Source organism: Canis lupus, chromosome 8 (genome assembly GCF_048164855.1).
Source record: "Canis lupus baileyi chromosome 8, mCanLup2.hap1, whole genome shotgun sequence".
Lineage (NCBI taxonomy): Eukaryota > Metazoa > Chordata > Mammalia > Carnivora > Canidae > Canis > Canis lupus.
Window position 1 is genome coordinate 16,520,370 of NC_132845.1, and position 8,818 is coordinate 16,529,187.

At 52.1% G+C, this 8,818-nt stretch overlaps 1 long non-coding RNA gene across 1 annotated transcript; it reads left to right on the top strand.

The window, feature by feature from the left end:
- The first annotated feature begins 2,048 nt into the window (after window positions 1–2,048).
- LOC140637888 (uncharacterized) lies at window positions 2,049–4,350 on the top strand. The gene is made up of 2 exons (XR_012034965.1): window positions 2,049–2,239; window positions 3,526–4,350. It is a non-coding gene; the product is annotated as an uncharacterized lncRNA (long non-coding RNA).
- The last annotated feature ends 4,468 nt before the right edge of the window (window positions 4,351–8,818 follow it).

Below are 8,818 nucleotides of genomic sequence, written 5' to 3' on the forward strand. Positions count from 1 at the left end.
AAAATCCTTTCACTCTTCCCTTCTTCTCAGTGTATGGTTATACACACACCAGTCCATATTTATTAGTGCAGATGGTGAGAAACTCGTCGTTGAAAGGGCTTAGAGCACAGAAGGAAATGGATTTTTGGCCTCATTCTGGCCTTATAAACAAGAAGGCTTGAATGATTTTAGGTTCCTGATTCTTGCCTCAGAAGAGCACAGTTTGCTTCTCTCCAAACACAAGAGGTTGTAAATTGGTAATTCATCTCAACCAAAGGCCACATGATGAGCAATTGTAGAAGTATTTTTCTCCTTGTTGTGCAAAGGAGGAACCCGACATCTGAGTGTGGGTTCCAGCTGGTATTCGCCTTTTCACCATTTGCAGCCCAAAGGCACGGTCTTGGCCAGCCCTGGGCTCACAGTATACACCTCCCGCCTTTTACCTGCATCACTGCCAGGGCCATCTCTCACCATCTCGAGGGGAGAAGTCAGCTCAGCATTTCCATGTGGCTTCTTCTTCGTCGTCGCCGTCGTCGTCGTCTTCTTCTTTTCCAGCTAAAAAATAAATCAGTTCTAATAAAAACATTTATACTATATTCTTTATTGTCAGCTAATCCTGCCCGAACTCATTAAATGGCAGTGTGTGGGTTATTTGCTGTCAGTGAAATTATCAAAGGCATTTTTCAGCTGGGGCACCAGGAAAACATATGCTTCAATGCCAACTAAAACAATAATGAGGAAATGTTATGATCAGTCTTGACCAGATGACCCTGCCCATTTTAGATTAGTTCTTAATTTCAGCACAAGGGTCATCCTGTGAATTCTTACAATAAGTCACTGCTCACCACTCACATGAAAAAGATGTGACTTATTAGAAAACTCACTGTACTCATTGCAGTTAATGAGATGTGGAAAGCTTTGTAATTTGATTTGCTGGGCCATATGCTGTAAAGGGATACTGCTGATTTCATTCCTCCGTATTTAATTTAAGCAGTATGCAATACCTTCTTCATATGGCTACTTATATAATAAAAATTAACTTAGGGTATAAAAAATACACCATTGTGGGGTTTATTACTTGGTGTGGTTCAGTTTCAAGTGTTTTTCATGGAAACATCTGTAAGTAATGTGTGTGGGTCTAATTTTAAATCCCGCCAAATATTTTCCATTTAACATTTGGTTTAACTGACAAGCTTGCAGAGGTGGTTTTCAGAGTTGTTGGTAACAGATATGTACAGTATTCCCAAGGCAATAGCCTTTTCTTTCTTTTCTTTTCTTTTCTTTTTTTTTTTTTAATGGCAGACAGATAACAGTAACGCAAAACTTGGTTTTTGACCTTTTTAACATTTCAGTGGGTATGAATAGCAGTTCAGAATGTAGGCACTTCTATCCCTTAAAGGCCCAGCTGTGGTTTAATCTGGTACCCCCTAAAAATAGTTACCTTGGTTGTGACTTTTGTTTCAACATCTGTGGGCGAGGACCCGGGTTGCAGAAGGCTGACTGTGGGAAAGAGACCCTTCGGGACAGGGGCCTGCCTCCCCTCTGGAGACACTCACAGTCTGAGAAATGGGCCAACACCCAGGGAGGTCTGAGGCTCAGGGGAGGCTCACGGAACCACAGTCTATTTTCCTACTGTTGAACGAATATATTTATGTGTAAGAATAATATAAATGTAAGTGTCTAGATTATTGCCTAACCCTTAGGGGGCACCCAGCCCCCCTGGACTATCCAAGGGTCCAGTGTGCAGCTGGTCTGTAAAACCACAAAACGAGGTTGCCGGATAAATAGAGAACCCCGAGATGTGTTTGAACTTCAGGTTAACAACAAATGTTTTTCAGTGCAACTACGCCCCGCAGGCGTGCCGCACTGTTGCTTGCTTGCTCAGTCGGGCACCCCTACCCCCGGCCGGCGCGCGGCGGGCGGCGGCGGGAGCCACAGCGCCCCCCTCCGGGCCGGGCGGGCGGCGCGCTCCTCTCCGCCCCTCGCCGCGCGCCGACGCAGCCCCGGGCGGGGGGAGGCGGGGGGAGGCGGCGGGAGGCGGGGGGAGGCGGGGGGCGGGGACCCCCAGAACTCCCGAGACCGTGTCCGCGGCTGCCTGTGAGGTGAACGGGTGCGCGCGCGTGCGGGGACAGAAACTCCGGGGGAAGTTCGGCAGCAACGCCGGGGTGCGGCGGGAAGCCTCGGGGGAAGCCTTCGGTGTGGCTTCAGGGATTGAGTCGTGCAACGCGCGTTGCGAAACGCCGAGGCCGGAGACCCGAAGGTCGTTTTAATTGTCGATTAGGGCGCAGGGGCCCCGGGGGCCCGGGATCCGCGGGCCTGGGAGGCGGCGCGGGTCGGACGGCGGGGGCGGCGGGGGCGGGAGGTGCGGGCGGGCGTCCCCGCGGCGGGGCTGGGCCCTCCCGGCGCCCGCACCCGCTGCCACCCCCGAAACCCGCGCCCCGAGCAGGGGCGGGGGGCGCCTTCCGTGTGCACCCGCGGGACACGCCCCTTCCGTGTGCACCTGTGGGGCAGGCACCTTCCGTGTGCACCCGTGGGGCACGCCCCTTCCGTGTGCACCCGTGGGGGAGGCGCCTTCCGTGTGCACCCGTGGGACACGCCCCTTCCGTGTGCACCTGTGGGGCAGGCACCTTCCGTGTGCACCCGCGGGGGAGGCGCCTTCCGTGTGCACCCGGTGGGGCAGGCACCTTCTGTGTGCACCCGCGGGACACGCCCCTTCCGTGTGCACCCGTGGGGGAGGCGCCTTCCGTGTGCACCCGGTGGGGCAGGCACCTTCTGTGTGCACCCGCGGGACACGCCCCTTCCGTGTGCACCCGGTGGGGCAGGCACCTTCCGTGTGCACCCGTGGGGGAGGCGCCTTCCGTGTGCACCCGTGGGACACGCCCCTTCCGTGTGCACCTGTGGGGAAGGCGCCTTCCATGTGCATTCGTGGGATGCGCGCCTCCCGTGCGCACCTGTAGTAGAGGCGCCTTCCGTGTGCACCGTGGGACACGTGCCTTCTGTGTGCACCTGTGGGGGAGGCGCCTTCCGTGTGCACCTGTGGGAGACGCACCTTCCGTGCGCACCCGTGGGAGACACGCCTTCGTGTGCACCCATGGTAGAGTGCCTTCTGTGTGCACCCGTGGGACACGCCCCTTCCGTGTGCACCCGCGGGGGAGGCGCCTTCCGTGTGCACCGGAGCTGGCCGGTCCTCCCCGGAGCCCCCTGCCCAGCGGCCGCGGTGATGTGCGAGGCAAATCCAGGCCCGCACCGGTCAGGGGCTGAACTGCCTTCCGAGGGCCACGCAGGCTCCCCGATGACAACACTCTGATAACAAAAGAAGCGTGGCCTTGTCGAAGATTTTATGTCAAAGGAAATGGTTCATTTGAATTCAGAAGGAATATTAAAACAGGGCAGGGAGATCCAAGCCTTGGATTTTCTGCCCGATGACTGGCTTCTTAGAACTCAGTTAAGAAAAAAAGACGAGGGGACAAAAAAATTGGAAAGGAAACACTACCCCAAAGATCCGAGCACAGTTTAATTTTTGTTTGCTGCTGCTGTTCTCTTTAGGGCAAGGCTGCTTCCGAGCTCACCCTGGACTGCGGCGGCAGAAAATTCGATTCCCCGCACTGAGGGATTAAGCAGATGAGGAGTCGGGGGACATAGAAGCCTTGAGAGACGGAATCAGCGAGTTCGAAATATTCGAAGGAAAAAAAAAAAAACTTCAGTGGTTTAAGAGCTTCACTAACACACTTTAAAAAAAGGAATCAAAATTATTCTTATTTAAGAGTGTTGGAGTTCCGAATACAAGTCCCCTCCAGGCGAGAAGGCCTCTGGCTCGTTCTACGCGTCTTTAATGCTTAATAGAGATGCTGGGATTCCTGTTCCCTCACCAAACAGGAGTCTTACGCCAGCTCTGCGATTTTTAAATTTATTTATTTATTTATTTATTTATTTATTTATTTATTTATTTATTTACGCAAAGGCTACTTTTGTGTTAAAGCCTCACAATTCTGTCCCTTTGCATCATGGTGCACGGAAGAAAGAACAGGTGCCTTTCTCAGGACCTGAGTGAGGGCGACAAATGCCTCACGCCCTTGGCCTGGGCCCACGTGGTTTTCAGGGGCAGAGCTGCTTGGTCTGGGGGAGGTTGGGGACTCTCTGGGTGCTCTAACCTCACCGAGGCTAGGTTCGAGGGCTGCCCTGTCTACCAGCCCAGGGTCACGCTCTCATCTTCAGGGGCGCGGGGTCTGGTGGGGAAGCCGGCCACGCAAAGAGAGACAGAGCCTACCCTCCTGTGTTGGAAAAGGCACCCGTCTTGGCCTCCTTGGCGGCCAAAAGATGAGAAAAACCCAGGCTGGTCCGAACGGTTTAATAAACAATTGGTGTATCAGCGATGAGAATTTTTTTTTTCATATTAAGCTTGTAGTTTTATTCAGGTTTGATTTTAACAAACGTGTCGGGGAGAGAGCGCACAGGAAAGGGTAAAGCCCACGGGGGCAGGGCCCTCCCGGATGCCTGAGGAGGGGGCAGGTCCCCTCCCCTCTCCCCTCTCCTCCTCTTCCCTCCCCAAATAAAGGAGAGACTTAGGCAGGGGAGGGGGCTGGTCCCCAGTCTGTGGGGTGGTGCTTGGGGTACAGGGCCATGGGGAACAAGGGACCAGAGCAAGGACGAGGGGGAGGGCACAAGGACCAATCGCCAGAATCCACAGCTTTCTGATTCCAGATTGAATTAAAAAAAAAAAAAAAAAAAAAAAAAACCACTAAACCACAAGCAGCACCCGCCCCTTCTCCCGGACCAGGGCTGTAGTGCGAGGGGAGGAGGGCAGCTTCACCAAGGCCATGGATCACTCACTCCTGGCCAAGGAGCAGGATGAAGGGCAGGGGCTCCCGGACAGATTGAGGGGGTGTTGGGGTTTTAACCAGTTTAAACCGGTTAAAATCCGGATTATTTTGATGGTGGCAGGTCCCCATCCTTGCAGGCCAACTCCTTCCTTTTTGTCGGGGTCCACCTCCTTCCTCATCCAGTGACCCCAAGTGCCCTGTGAAGCCACGCCCCCTGCCTGCAAACTAGTAGAAGATGGGGATGGGGGCAGGGGGCCAGGAGATCCCTTGCGCCGCGTGACTCTAGAACCAGCTGTTGCATGGCTTGACATGGCACAACTGTGAGAATGGGGAAACCGTTCGTTCTCCTTCTGGAAGGAGAAGAAGCCAGAAGTTTATTTAATCTTTTCTAGGCAACTTATTTTATTGCATTTTTAATTTCCTCTCTTGCATTAACATGACCCTTTTCACTGGCTTCCCACGCCTGGTGCTTAATTACTTATCATTAGCAATGTACACGGGGGCCTTGCTGCATATTTATAAATGTGATCATTAGTACATGGAAAGACAAAGGCTTCTTTAAGACTGTCATTAGTTATTCTGTTTTCATGGAAATGTTCATTAGGAGAAACTACCCACCTGGTTAAATAATTATAATTAAGAACTGGTAATCTCCTTTGCATTTTTAACTTGATCTTCCGTCTGTTTGCATAAAACTAAACAAGCTTTACTCGGCCAGTCTTCTATCTTTCGTTTTCACAAGAATCGTCAACACATACAGACTCTTTGTCTTTAACCTAGAGGTGGGGACTGATGTGCCTGCGCTCCAGATCGACTTTCTGTGACACAGCCGTCCTCTCCAGACCCATTAGGCAGCCACGGAATGGCGAGTCGGAGCGGGGTTAAGGACCTCTGGCTGATTTCTGTTCGCGGCGCACGTTGAAGTCCGGGCTTCTAACCAAACTTTGCCAAGGGTCTCCTTTAGCTCAACCACAGAGACACCGGGCTGGGTGGCCCCTGGCCACACCGGTCCATTGGCTGTGCCAGGCAAGACAAGCGGCAGTCGGATGGGTGCGTGTCTGTGTGTCAGCAGCCGGCTCTTTGTGGGGGTAACCACGGCAGTGTTAGGGCCCTGGCCCTGCCAACGCCCAGGAGAAGGGAATCGCTAGCGAGTGGCCCTGAGGCCCATACGTGGTTACGTGTCAGCTGAGCCGAAACAAACGAGGTGACAGGAACACAGGGAGAGACAGCGTGGTTGTGCTGCTGCCCACTCCCCGCTGCCCAGACCGACCTCGGCCAGCCGCCCCCCTGGCCCCGGGAGGCCACGCCCGTGATAAACCACGACTGTGGGAAAAACACTGGGTGGGGGCGTAAATATCATCTGTAAACAATTAGGCAGCCACTGTTCATTCAGTGCCGTTTTGAGAAGCTAAGGAAGTCTGCAATCAGTTATATCTCCAATTACCATAAAAATATATTAGCCATTCATTCATTTATTAATGATTCATCAGTTAACCACACATAATGAGCAAATAATTAGCAGTGCTGTACGGTTGCCAAAATTGAAGAAGTGTTGGCATTTTAAAGATGAAAGGTTGCATTTATGCAAAAGTCTGGTGATGATAAAGTTAATATGGAAGATAATTATAAAAGTGGCTGTCCTCTATTACAGACCGAGGTACCACAAAACTTGCCTAATTGAACTGAAATTAATATTCTTCCAAAGTCTGCGCGTTGCCACACACAAACTGCTGAATTTCTCCTGAAGATCTCCCTTCAGTAAGGTGCACTGCACAATACAAGTTAATAAAATGCCAGACAGCTAGACTGCGTTCTTTGTTTGCTTGGTTCAGGGCCTCGTGGAAAACAATAAATTGCATTCATGTCAGCTGAGGCCCATCCCTTTGCTAATTACCGTTTGGTGCTGAAATGACTTCTGTGAAATTGGGAGCATGAGGAAACATACAGCCATACAAGGGAGGCTTTTCAGAGTTTTGCAGTAAATGTGAGATAGGCCTCAGGCACACAGATGTTAAAACAGTGAATTCCCCCACAGATTACACTAATGGAAACCCTGTCAGGGTAAGTCAAATCCGGGTCTGTGGTCAAAATCTAATTAAGGTTTCTGTACTTAAAAAGAATATGAATGCCTGGGGGTGGCGATGAATGTATAAGAAAGTCACTTGTTTGTAAAACTGTTAGCGTGAATAGTAAGTACCGTGGGGCTGTTACCTGCGATGGAGCACCTGTTTTCCGAGAGGCTGTGAGCACTGCTGCCTGGAAGCAGGGCGGGTTATTTCGGGGGTCAGCGAACCCGGCTCGGGCCACCGCGGTCTCCCCGCCTTTGGGGCCTGCTGCGGGCCACGGGTTGAGGTCACGGATGAAAACGATCCTTAGACGTCTCTCTGGAATCCCAGAGGATGCTTTGCTTTGCCACATGAAAACCACCCCAGATGATTCTGCCCAAGTGCCTGGCGCCACTGAGGAAATAGTTCTTGCTGGGGGTGTGGGGCCGGCCCCATCTCCCCTCGTGGGGAGACGCAGGGTCGTCTGCGGGGCGCCGCCCCGAACAGCTGCAGCGTCCAGGCCCGGCCCTGCTTCCCAGAGAGGAAATGAATGTATCATGCTGCAGTCTCTTCATTTTCACCACGCACAAATTTCCCCTTAAATACTTAAAAAACAACACCCAGAGCTGGATAGACCTTAAATTTCGAATAAATGAAATCTTAATCCAGTCTGTTGCTAAGAGTTGTTATTAAAGAAATAAATTTGAAACAGCAAGTGGTTTGAGAATTTTTGAATTTAATTATTTAAATCTACTTAGGGTAACTCTCACGCGCTATTTCAAGTTTCCCATTGAGAACATGAATTCTGGGAAAGGTATCCCACGCAGGGCCCTGGAAATATTAACTTGCCTGCACGACTGTGGGCTCAGCCGCAGACAGACTGTGCCACCCTCCTCCCCCCCGACGAGCAGGGGAGAGAGACTCGGAGATGCTTTATTTTTCCCCTCTATGTAAATTGCAGCCAAGCGGTGCAGGACAGATTTTTTTTTCCTTTTTTTTTTTTTTTTTTTTTTTTTTTTGCAAAGAAGGAGGGAAGCAGGTCCTCTTCTTGCCAGGACGACACATGGTCAGATGCGCTCTGTTTACGCAGAATCATCTGGCGGCCTTTAGAGAGCAGCAGTGGGTTCATACAGTCATTCACTGAGCCAAGTCAGGAGGCGAAAGGTAAAGAGAAACGACCACCTGTGTCATTGAAACCACCAGCGACTTATTCAGGGCGCAATTTGGCCTAAGGGGTGTCTGGGGCCTGATTTTTGACATCTGCAAAAATGGATCTTCTGCTCCGACCATCCCCAGGGCAGTGGCTCCAGGCTTGGGGTGGGGACACCTGCACCTTTAGGTGCCACTTAGCCCCTCAGGCTGGGAGAGACTCTGCTTCCCAGTTAGGCCCTGTGGCGTGGCGCTGTTACCTGGGTCCTGAGAGCAGAGGCCACCTTCCTGAAGTAGCTGTCTAGCTTTTTTAAAATTTTATTTTATTTTTTAAAAGATTTTATTTATTTATTCATGAGAGACACGGAGGGAGGGGCAGAGACACAGGCAGAGGGAGAAGCAGGCTCCACGCAGGGAGCCCGACGTGGGACTCGATCCTGGGTCTCCAGGATCAGGCCCTGCCTGGGCCGAAGGTGGCACTAAACCGCTGAGCCACCTGGGCTGCCCTTATTTTATTTTTTAAAGATTTTATTTATCCATCTGAGACACAGGGATACAGAGAGAGAGGGAGAGAGGGCGCGCATGAGCAGGGGGAGGCGAGGAGGGCGGAGGAGCCGACTCCCCAGTGAGCCAGCGGCCTGAGGGGGGCTCCGTCCCAGGACCCCGAGACCGCGGCCTGAGCCAAAGGCACACTCTCAGCCCTCGAAGCCACCCAGGTGCCCCGCGGTCCAACTCTTTGAGAGCATCCACGCTGGGGTGCGGGAGGGGGGAAATGCACGATTCGGGCACAGACTTGTGACTTTGCCTTTCTCTCCACTTCACCCG